This window comes from Chiloscyllium punctatum, chromosome 14 (genome assembly GCF_047496795.1).
Source record: "Chiloscyllium punctatum isolate Juve2018m chromosome 14, sChiPun1.3, whole genome shotgun sequence".
Lineage (NCBI taxonomy): Eukaryota > Metazoa > Chordata > Chondrichthyes > Orectolobiformes > Hemiscylliidae > Chiloscyllium > Chiloscyllium punctatum.
In genome coordinates this window covers 64,613,160-64,625,374 of record NC_092752.1, presented here as the reverse complement: position 1 = coordinate 64,625,374, position 12,215 = coordinate 64,613,160, and positions in this window count along the sequence as shown.

Here is a 12,215-nt window from a genome sequence, read left to right as displayed (position 1 = left end):
TGTGGGACAGAGGTGACCTGTTCAGGAAGGGCAGTTTGTACCTGAATTGGAAGGGGACTAATATCCTGGCTGGCAGGATTTCTAGTGCTACAAGGAAAGGTTATAACTCGATTGGTTGGCTTGGGGACGGTGTGGGATCCTCAACAGCAGGGTTGCAAGTGCGAGGCTGGAAGGAGACACCATAATCACAAACAGTAAATTGCAGAGATAGGTTAGGCAGGAACACGACAGGGAGCATGGAATGCCTGTTGGATTGAGTTGCACCTGTTGCAATGTAAGGTGGCTGACAGGTAAGGCCGATGAACTCAGTGCATGGAGAGGTACGAGGGACTGGGATATTATAGCCATTTAAGAAACATGGCTAAGGGAGAGACATGGCTGGCAGCTTAATGTACCAGGGTACAGGTGCTTAATGCGAGACAGAGATGGTGGAAGGAGGTGTGAGGAGTCGCATTTTTGATTAAGGCGAAGACCACAGCAATAATCAGAGATAAAATAACTGAAGGAATATGCTGTGAGGATTTGTGGGTGAGCTTAGAAATAAGAAGGGAATGGTGATATTATTTGGGTTGTTGCATACGCCCTCAAATAGTAAACAAGGAATTAGCCGAACAAAAATATGTAGAGTGATTGGGGAGACTTGCAGAGCCAATGGGATTGCCACAGTAGGAGATTTTAATGTTCGTAACATAGACTGGGATTGACATAGAATTAAGAACTGAGATGGGCTGCATCTGTTATGTGTGTTCAGGAAAGTTTCCCCAAGTAGTATATAGCGGGTGCAACTCGGGAAGTGATAAGACTTGACCTACTCTAAGAAGTAGGGCAGGACAGGTAACTGAGGTGAATGTGGGGGAGCACGCTGTCAACAGTGACCATAGTTGTAATAATTTTAAAATAATTATGGAGAAGGATGAAACTGCTCCACATGTTCAAGTTCAAACTTGGGGCAAGGCGAATTTTGATGGAATTAGACAGGAGCTTGTAGGGGTTGGTTGGAGGAGTCTGTTTGCAAGCGAAAGGACCTCCTGCAAGTGGGAGGACTTTAAAAGTGAAATGTCATGAGTTCAAAATGTGTATGTTCCTTTGAGGTAAAAGGCAAGGTTGCTAGGAATAGGGAACTTGGATGTTAGGAAGTATTGAGGCTTTGACCAGCAAAAAGGCGGTGTGGCTCAGGTCCATGCAGCTGGGATCGAGCGAATACCTGGAGGTATATAGGGGGATATAGGGGTTTACTGAAGAAGGAAATCAGGAGGGCGAAAATGGGGCACAAGATAACCTTGGCCGAGAAGATTTGGGGGAATCCAAAGTGGTTCTTTAAGTATACTAAAAAAAACTAAATGCGATATGACCCCTCAAGATCCAAACCAGACATGCATGTCCAGAACCGTAGGAGATTTGTGAGATTCTCAAAGAATATTTCTTCTGTGTCTTTACCGTGGAGAAATGCATGATGACTTTGGAGCTTAACAAAGGTTATTGTGATATCTTTGGTTCGTCAATATCACAGGAGAGGACTTGTTGGATGCTTTAGAATGTATGAAGATGGAGAAATCTCCTTGTCCTAAACAGATGTTTCCAAGGACACTGCAAGAGACTTCAGAACAAACTGCGGGGACCTGGTTGATATTTTTGCATCATCGTTGGCCACAGGTTAGGGTCCAGAATATTGGAGGGTAGCAAATGTTGTGCCATCATTCAAGAAGGGAAGCAAAGAAAAATCTGGGAACTATAGACCAGAAAGCCTAACATCTGTGGTAGATAGGTTACTTGAGAAGACTGCGAGGCAGAAGATGTACATCCATTTGGAAAGACAGCGTTTGATTAGAAATAGTATTTTTTTCAGATTCCCTACAGTTTGCAAACAGGCCACTTGGCCCAACAAGGCCTCACCAAACCTCCGAACAGCAACCCACCCAATGCCATTCTCCTACCCTATATTTACCCCGACTAATGCACATAACACTATGTGTAAATTAGCATGGCCAATTCACCTAAACTGAATATCTTTGGATTGCGGGAGAAAAATGGAACACACGGAGGAACCCCACACAAACGCAGGGAGAATGTGCAAACTCTACACAGAGAGTCACCTGAGGCTGGAACCAACCCTGGATCGTGGTTCTATGAGGCAGCAGTGATACCCACTGAGCCACCACGCCACCCTTGCTTTTTTTCAATACAGTTCAGTGACACAGGTACAATATCTATCCTGCCCTTCACCCATGACGCATGCTCCAATATCACATACCGTGGATAATTTATTCTCCATTGAAAATGTCATCTTATTATTATTTATTATTGTTTGTTATTAGTAATTTTAATCATTATCATTAATAGTTGTTTTTATACCGGAAACATTGCATGGCTTAGTGAGTGGGAGATCATGCCTCACAAATTTCTTTGAGTTCTTTGATAAAGTGACCGGGAATATTGATGAGGGTAGGGCAGTAGACGTAGTTTGTATTGTTTTCAGTAAGGCGTTTGACAAAGTTACCCATGGTAGCCTGGTCTGGAAGTTTAGAATCGCATGGAATCCAGAGGGAGCTGGCCAATTGGGCTTGATTGTAGTAAGCAGAGGGTAATAGTGCAAGGAGGCTCTCAGACTGGAGGCCTGTGACACATGAAGTGCCTCAGGGATTAGTGCTGGGCACATTGTTGTTTATTATCTATATCAATGATATCCTTGAGAATGTACAACGCATGATTAGTAAATTTGAAGGTGACACTAAAATTGGTGGTATCGTGGTCATTGAGGAATTTTATCAGAAATTGCAGCAGGAACTTGATCAACGGGACAAGTTGGCTGAGGAATATTTTTGCAAACTTAGATCAATGTATGAGTTTCATGGTGAATGGTAAGGCCTTAAGCAGTGTGGTTGAGCAGAGGGACCTTGAAGTTCAGTTCCACCGTTCTCTGAAAGTGGAGCCACAGGTAGACATGGGCTTTTGGTACACTGGCATGCATCGGTCAGGACATGGAGGAGAGCAGTTGGGAAGCTATGTTGTAGTTCTACAGGATGTTGGTGAAGCTGTACTTGTAGTGTTTTGTTCAGTTTTGGACACATTGTGATCAGAAGGATTTTTTACATTGGAATGAGTGCAGACGGAATTTACAAAAATGTTGCCAGGACAGAGCAGTGTGACATATAGGGCGAGGTTGGACACGCAAGGACTTTTATTAGAGCGTAGGAGACTGAGGGAGGATCTTATAGAAGTGTACAAGATTATGAGAGGCAGGGATAGGGTGAATGGATTCAGCCTTTTTTTTCCCAGAGTTGGGGAATCGAGGAGGAGAGGGCATCAGTTTAAGTTGAGAGGAGAAAGAATAAAAGGCAAACTGGTGGAATCTGTTTTACCCAGAGAGTGGTACGCAAAGGGAAAGAGCTGCCAGTGGAAATGGTTGAAGCATTTATATTAGCAATATTTAAACAGTATTTGGACAGGTACATGGACAGGAAAGGACGAGAAGGCTGTGGGCCAAGTGCTGGGAACTGGGGTAAGTGTGGATGGACATTTGGGTCAGCATGGATCAGCTTGAGCTAAAGAGCCTCTCTCCATGCTGTAAGACTTGAATACTCTATAAATAGGAGGAGAAAGTGAGGACTGTAGATGCTGGAGATCAGAGCTGAAAACGTATTGCTGGAAAAGCGCAGCAGGGAAGGGCTTATGCGCGAAACGTCTATTCTCCTGTTCCTTGGATGCCGCCTGACCTGCTGCGCTTTTCCAGCAACACATTTTCAACGCTACTCTATAAATAGAACAGCATTCGGTTCAAACTCTCATTTTTGTTTTGGTCATGAGTTCGAATACTATTTGGACAAAGTTCTGTCAAGTTAACTTTGCAGATTTCTTTTTTCAATTTGTTACCAAATATACGTGTGTGTGTGTGTGTGTGTGTGTGTGTGTGTGTGTGTGTGTGTGTGTGTGTGTGTGTGTGTGTGTGTATGTGTGTTGTGTGTGTGACATATTTGCAATATCGATTCGTCATTTTTCTTTCCATCATAGTTTGAGTAAGTTTGTTTTGGTCACAACGTTTATTAGCAGATTGAATAAATCTATCTCACTTGTTCCTAACACTGATCCTGACACACCCTGAGAACTATAACATTGGCCATATCACCAACCAGGTTACATTTTTGTTTGTGGCCAGTGGACTGGTAGGACTAGAAAAGGGAACTTGATCCAAAAACATAGTTAATTATCGACTCAGTGAGCCTAACGTCAGTGTCGAAGAGTTTGTTGGAGGGAATTCTGAGAGATAGGATTTACATCCATTTAGAAATGCAAGGATTGATTAGAGATAGTCAACATGGCTTAGTACGATGTAAATCATGTCTCATAAATGTGTTTGAGTATTTTGAAGAGGTCTTAAAGAAGATTGAAGGCACTGTGGTACATATTGTCTTCACAGACTTCAGCAAGGCGTTTAATAAGGTTCCCCATCGGAGACAGATTAGGTCTTTTAGAATCAAGGAAAGGCTAACCAATTGTTTGCAAAATTGTATTGAAGGTGATGGATTGGTTTCCAGACTGGCGGCCTGTGGCCAGCGGTGTGCTGAAAGAATCAGTGCTGAACTCACAGCTATTCATCATGTATATAAATGACTTGCATGTGAATATCGGAGGCATGGTTAGTAAATTTACAGATAAAATGTTTAAAAAGGGGTGCAGAGGACAGTGAGGAAGATTAGCTCAGAGTACAACAGCACCACTAACCATCAATGGGCCAAGGACTGGCAGATGGAGTTTAATTTTAATATTTGTGAGGTTTTGCATTTTGGTAAGTTAAAGCAGGGTAGTACCCTGGGGAGTGTTGCTGAACAAAGAGACCTCAGGTGTATGTTCATAGTTTCTTGAAAATGGAATTACAGGTAGACAAGGTGGTGAAGAACGCAGCTGGCATGGTTACCTTAATCGGTCAGAACTTTGAGTATAGGAGTTGGGGTGGCATCTTGCACTTGTACAGGATGCTGGTGAGGCCACTTTAAATACTACTCTGCAGCTATCTCCAGCCTCTACGAGCATTTCCATAGAACACAGAACAAAGTACAGTACAGCACAGTACAGGCCATTCAGTCCTCGATGTTGTGCCCCCCCCCCCCGTTTATCCTACTCTGAGATCAGACTAACCGACATGCTTCCTTTCACTTTCTTCCTATGCCTATCCAAGATTCTCTTAAGTCTCCTTCACATATTTGACTCTATTTCCACTGTTGGCAGTGCATTCCACACACCCACCTCTCTATGTCTAAATAACCTGCAACTGATATCTCCCCTAAACCTTCATCCAATTACCTTATTATTATGACCCCTTGTGATAGGAGAGAAATGTTGAGAAATGTTGCTCTTGGTTTTATGTGCACTGTTGTCAAAATCTTCCATAACCTTAGGACATCATTCAGAGCATCGGGACTGCTGCACAGGGACAGGAGGAAGTAATTCTGTTCCCACACCCCTGTTACAAAGGGGAGGCCATTTAGCCTCTCAAGTCTGTTACAGAGGGACAGGAGGAGGCCATTCTGCTTCTTGAGCCTGTTATGCAGTAACTATCAGTTGTAAAATACTTACGGACAAAAATACTCCTAATATAAATTTTAAAGTTGTAAGTTGACTCAGGCCAACTTCGAACGTTTTATTTTGACACTTTGAAAAGCTTCTTTGGAGAAGCTATTGGCGGGAAAGTGGGAGGGCTTCACAAATGAGTTACAGAGTCTAGCGACATATTGTTCCTGCCTATGAGCAGGGTAAGGCAGGTAGGTATAGGGAATGCTAAATGACGAGCAGAATTGAGGCTCTGTTCAAGAAAAGGCGAAAGTATGTGATTGGTACAGACAGTAGGGATCGAGTGACTCCATCATGGAGTACCAGGGATGTGGGCTAATGCTCAAGAGGGAAATCAGGAGGGCACAATGGGGGCATAAGATATCTTTCGAAAATTGGGTAACGGACATTCCAAAGAGATTCTACAACTGCATTAAGGTCAAAAGAATAACTAGGGAGAGAACAGGACCCCTTAAAGATCAGCATGTTGATCTATGTGTGGAACTACAGGAGATCGGTGAGATATTTAATAAATATTTTGCATCAGTATTTACTGTGGAATAGGATATGGAAGGTAGAGAACTTGGGGAAATGAATAGTGATATCTTGAAAATTGTCTATATTACAGAAGATGAGGAGCTGGATGTTTTAAAGTGCAATAAGGTGGATAATCCCCTCTGACCTTTTAAGTGACTCTTGGTTAGGCACGTGGATTTTAGTACAATGAAGGGCATGAAGGTTAGTCTGACCTTAGAGTAGGATAAACTGCCGGCACAACATCAGCAGCTCAAGGGCTTGTGCTGTGCTGCACTGTCCTATGATCTATGAACTAATCAAATGGACCCCAGATCTGTTGGGAAGCTAGAGAATTAATTGTTCGGTCTCTGGCTGAGATATTTGTATCATGGACAGTCACAGGTAAGGTTGTGTCATTGTTTAAGAACAATTGGTAAGGAGAAACCAGGAAACTGTAGACAAGTGGGACTGATGTCATTGGTGGGTAAGTTGTTGGGGGGGGGAGATTCTGAGGGACAGCATTTACTTTTGTTTAGAAATGCAAATTCCGATTAGCGATAATCAACATGACTTTGTGTGTGGGAATTCGTGTACCACGAATTTGATGTAGCATTTTGAAGAAGTGACGAATAAGATTGACAAAGGCACTGAAATAGAACTGTGGAATAGAATATAGACTTTAGTAAGGCATTCAAAAGGGTTCCGCATGGCAAAGTGGTTAACATGGTGAGATCAAATGGAATACAGGGAGAGTTGGGGGTAATTGGCTCGAAGGATAGTAGACGAAGGAAATGTTTGTGAATTGTTATATATAGTTTGGACTAGAGTTCTGTGACCAGCAGTGGACCACAAGAATCGAATGGCTTTTGTCATTTTATATAAATAATTTGGATGTGAATACAGTAGGAATTGTGAGTTTGCAGATAACATCAAAATTGGTGAGGTAGTGGACAGTGCAGATGGTTAACTCAGAGTAAACCGGGACGCTGATCAGATAGGCTGAAGGTCCGAGGAGTGGCGGATGAAGTTCATGTTAGACAAACGGAAGATGTGACATTTTGTTGAGGCAAATTGTATTAGTGCTTAGAGTTAGACTCCTAGGAAGTGTTTTCAAACAGACAGCTACATAGAAATTAGAGAAGCCCTGCAGTGTGGAACCAGGCCATTTGGCCCACCGAGTCCACACTGACCCTCCAGATAACATCCCGACCAATAAACCCAAAGGTTACCCAGGTAACTCTACATTTCCCATCGACAATCCACCAAACCTGCACATCCCTGGATACTGCGGAGCAATTTAGTGAGGTCACTGAATCTAATCTGGCCATTTTTGGCTGTGAGAGGAAAACCAAGCACCCAGAGGAAACTCACGCACGCACAGGGATAAGGTGCAAACACCGCACAGAGTATCACCAAAGGGTGGAATCTAACCCAGGTCATTGGTTCTGTAAGCCAGTATTGCTAGCCACTGAGCCACCCAATGACCAGCTGCGAGAGAAACTGCATCCTCCCACTTTCTCTGGATCTGTCACATCTGTTCAAGTGATGCCGAGTTCCAGTGTGGTGCTTGCCGACAAGCCCTCCTTTACCTCCACCCCAGAATTCACATTCTGGTGGACAGGAACTTAAGCTGTGACTGATGCATTGCCTGCTCTTCTGTCCTCACCCCTTCCCCTTCTTCCAAGTTGTCCATTAATACTGCAGCATGCAAGATAATTGCTGATCTGCTACATATACTGGTGATCGAAAACAAAAGCTGTTTTGATGAAGAATTCCCAAATTAAAAATTTTGACTCACTCTCTTCCTACAGAGGATTAGGAAAGAGTGAATTCTGAAATGAATTCCTGAAGAAGGGCTTATGACCGACACATAGACTTTCCTGCACCATGGATGCGTCCTTACCCGCTGTGCTCTTCGAGGGCCAAACTTTCGACTTTCTTCCTTCAAATAGTACCAGACCCGTTGAGTTTTGCCTGCAAACGCTTGTATATCTAATTTCCTGTTTAGAACGTACACATTTTTTCCCTGTAGTATTGACTTTCATACACATCTCCCAACAGTGTTTGCTAATAAATCTTGTTTATAACCTCCAGTCAAATTGTTTCTGTGTAATCCTATTGCTGGGGTGAGATGAATGGTAGATTCAGTGAGATCTTTCCTGAGGCCTTTCTTGACATCACAAAATCTCGCTGCACTTTATTCGAACAATATATGAATTGAAAAGGCAGAGAAGGATATGGGCCACGGGAAATGGGGTTAATGTGGACAGACATTTGGGTTGGTATGGACCAGTTTTGGCTGAATGGCCTGTCTCTGTGCATGACCGTAAATGAAAGTGGTTTTGGGTATAGACATAAAGGGTGAAATTGAGCAACAATGTCTTGGAAGGATGATTTCACAGGTTTCAGAATGCTGAGATATAGACATTTCAATAGCATCCGGCAAAATAAGCCAGTATTACTCGGAGTGATGGTGAATGGAATATAGTAATGAGTTCAGATGATGGAGAGTTGTGGATGAGGACTTGTTCTGCAGCTCTGTAACTGTGAATGGGGTCAGCAGAGTCTTCAACTCGTCGGGCTGAATCTAACAATAATTTGTCTTGGAGTGATTTTCATTGAGTGTGACGGGGGATTGTCTGCACGAGGCCGAGCTAGTTTCCTGGTGCTATCATATCGAACTCACCTCATTAACTACCCATTCTACCCCATGGTGTCCCTCTCATTCAATGCTAGCCCCATTCTCTCACCCATCTTGGCTGGAGGTACCCACCATCGCCCGGATGCCCCTGGACATTCCATTATCCCTTGCACTGGTGCCTTCTTTAAAAGGACAATGGGCATTCGATTGAGCTTTCGTCAGTTTGGAGCTGCCATGTACAGTTTACCCAGAGCATAGCAGATAAGGGTCAATTACACCACAGTTTGTCAACAGGGTCACAGATATCCTGGTGGATGGGTTAGTACATCTCTTCACAGAGTGGGCCACACCACCAGTCGCACCGATCAATAACATTCCCCACTCTGCGAGGATAAGGTCATTGTACGCTCTCTGTCCCTCGTGCGAAATGTATGTCTGTTCCAGCACCAACACCCGAACAAGGCTCATGCTCCACCACTCTCACTCCTGCATGCAGCACCCACCCCTCTCTCTCTGTGTCTCTTGCCTTTGCAATATCCCCACAGATGGTAGATTTCTCTGGAGAATGCTGATTATGGAATATTCCAAATAATATTCCAAATAATTCCCAGTTTCAGGAAAATGGTAGTGCCCCAGTGTGTAAAACATTAGGTGAAAGAACAGAGTGTTTCTTTTTAAGTCACATGCAACTAAAATCCATCATGAGTCCATTCAGCCCTTCAAATGTGCTCTACCATTTAATAAGTCCAAGGGTGATCTGACTGTCTCCTGAGCTTCACGTTGCAGGAACTTTCAATCATTTTCAGCCCTCTGGTTTCCTGTCACTGACCAGACAACACTCACGCACTTCCTACCTTGGGTTTCTTCAAGCATGTGTTCGGGATGCATTTCCCATGGGGACCAAACATCAAAAAGTATATTCCATCAGCTTTTTACTTTCAGACAATGGTTAGCATGCTTCACACAGACCTGACAAAAATGTACTTATATTTTATAGATATCGATCTCTAATCACAATTATTAATTCTGGTTATTTCGCTTGGGTCACCTTATTATATTCAACCAAATATAGCATCCAATCAACTGTCTCGCTATAAAATACAATTTCCAGCGAAGCATTTTTTCTTCCTCAGCCATTATCTTGACCGTTATCTGAATTGTACCTTTTTTCCTTCTTATCAAAATTTATATTTTACTTTGACTTTGGCTATTTCTATCTATAGCAGTTACACAGTCTCGCAATCTGTTGGCTGGATGGATGGCTTATGATGCAGAGGAAGGACAACAGCGCAGATTCAATTCCCCAATCAGACAGAGGTTGCCACGAAGGGGACGCTCTCTCAACTTCATCCTGTCACCCGTGGTGTGATGATACTTAAGATAAACCATAATTTGTGGTCTCACTAATGAGAAAGTGGTCATTTGGGAATCTATTCTATCCATGTTAACATTTTAATTTTTTCAAAAATATTTTTATTCAGAGAAAATCTTTTTAGTGCTTCAGTGAACTCGGAAAACAATGCAAATTGAACACAATTACACCCATGTGCATGTACATGAAAAAAAAACAAGGTAAATCAACGGACCAAAGGAAAATTTTAAAAATTAAAAAAACAAATAGTAGAACTCAGTGTAACAAAACTATAGCTCTCAACCTTCAAGAGGCTTAACTAATACACGTTCATTTGTTCGTAATTCTTCCTCTGTGGACATTAGATTCATTAGTCAAGTTTGTCATAGCTATATAAAAGTCCTTATTTGAGTAGCACGTCAGCCTGTACCTTGGTAATTCAAAAAGGGCTGCCATGTCTTATAAAAGTTCTTTATTTTCTAGTGCAACATACCTTTACAAAAGTCCAAAGAGCTATGCTCCTTGAAGAGGTGACGACAACCCAATAAACCCAGGGGATTTTCAGACACCCAACACAACAAAACGTTTTTTCTGAACAAAGAGAGTGAGGCTATCGAAGTATTTTTTTTCATATGCACATGTGAGTAAGGTAGACTGGGCAGGCCCAGGAAAAGGGAAACCTGATCCATCTCCAATTCGGTCTCCAAGATTCTCTCAATCCCATCGAACACACCGCTCCTATAGCGCTGGTGGAAGGTGACCAAGAAATTAGTAAGAGAGCCCATAGTCATTCTGTATTTAAGACATATTCCCATCTTGAATTCTGAGAGAGGATCTGGGGCTAAATATATGAAGAATCTTCAACTACATGGCAAGAGTCTTCTCACAGATCGAAATCCTTGCATTTTCACAAATATCCTCCCCTGTGTCCGAAGAGATCTGAACTCCCAAATCTCTTTGCAGACCTCAGAAAAGCACAAAGTCTCGTCTGAGGACCCACTCTCCAACAAATGATAAAGGGTACTAACAGAGAGTGTGTTCTTAGCACTAAGCACCCTCCTCTCTGTATCGGATCTGTACGGGTCTGTTAAAAGCGTGGTTCTTTTTTGAATAATATCTCTGATCTGATGAAAAGAAAACAGAAGAGATCTCTCCTCGGTAGTCTATAGTTACGACTTATTTGATCAAAGGACTTCCTTGTTTCTCCCTCAGATAAATCATCAAAGCAAGATATACCCACGAGTTCCCCATAGTTTAAACATGGAATCCAGTATCCTCGGTCGGAAACACGGTATACCACATTTTTGGATAAGAAATGAGGTGTGTCGATATTGCCCTCCATCGGACACATTGCCCTCCCTACTTTAAAATCATTGATACTCATTGGAAAATGGCAATTCTTTGTACCTGTCCTCATTTTGTCTATGAATATCAGACTAATAAGGGAGCACTTTGCCTAAGAAGCTTCAATATGTAACCATATTGATGCCGAGGCCTCACTAACATCGGGTAAAGAAGAGCTTAATTGATAGATGTTAATATCCGGGAGAACTACTCACCACAAACTGTGGGGTCATTGTAACTTGGTTAACATGATATCGGGTAGCTTATGGTGACAAATCAAAAAGCTAAATCATCCATTAAGTCTCCTAAATGTCTGCCTGGGAAACATTGAAGAACGCATTCACACGGGGTATAGCGAACATGGGAGGGAATTCATTTTAATAAGAGCTATCCGACCTAGCCAGGACAGTGGAAGTGCCTCCCATCTTCGAAGGTTTTGTTTAATTTTGTCAAACAAATGGATGAATTCCTCATTAAATGTAAGTTCAAAGATAGGATTAATGAATGTAATTAAATAGAGAATATCTCCATACCCCCAGGACCATTGAAAAAGTAACCAAGATTCTCCATCATCATCAGGTATTTCCCCAAGATCGCCCACAAACATGGCCTGCGACTTTGTAAAATTAATTGTATAGCCAGAAAAGGCACCATTCGAACTGATGCATTACATGAGGTGAAGTACCAAAACTGTGGGATTTAATAAAATATTAAACCGTCATCACGTGACTTCACTCCCACTTCTGGGGCAGCTTTGTTGGGGTCCCTGCAGATGGCCTTCAACAGTGGCTCAATCACCAATGTAAACAACACTGGCAG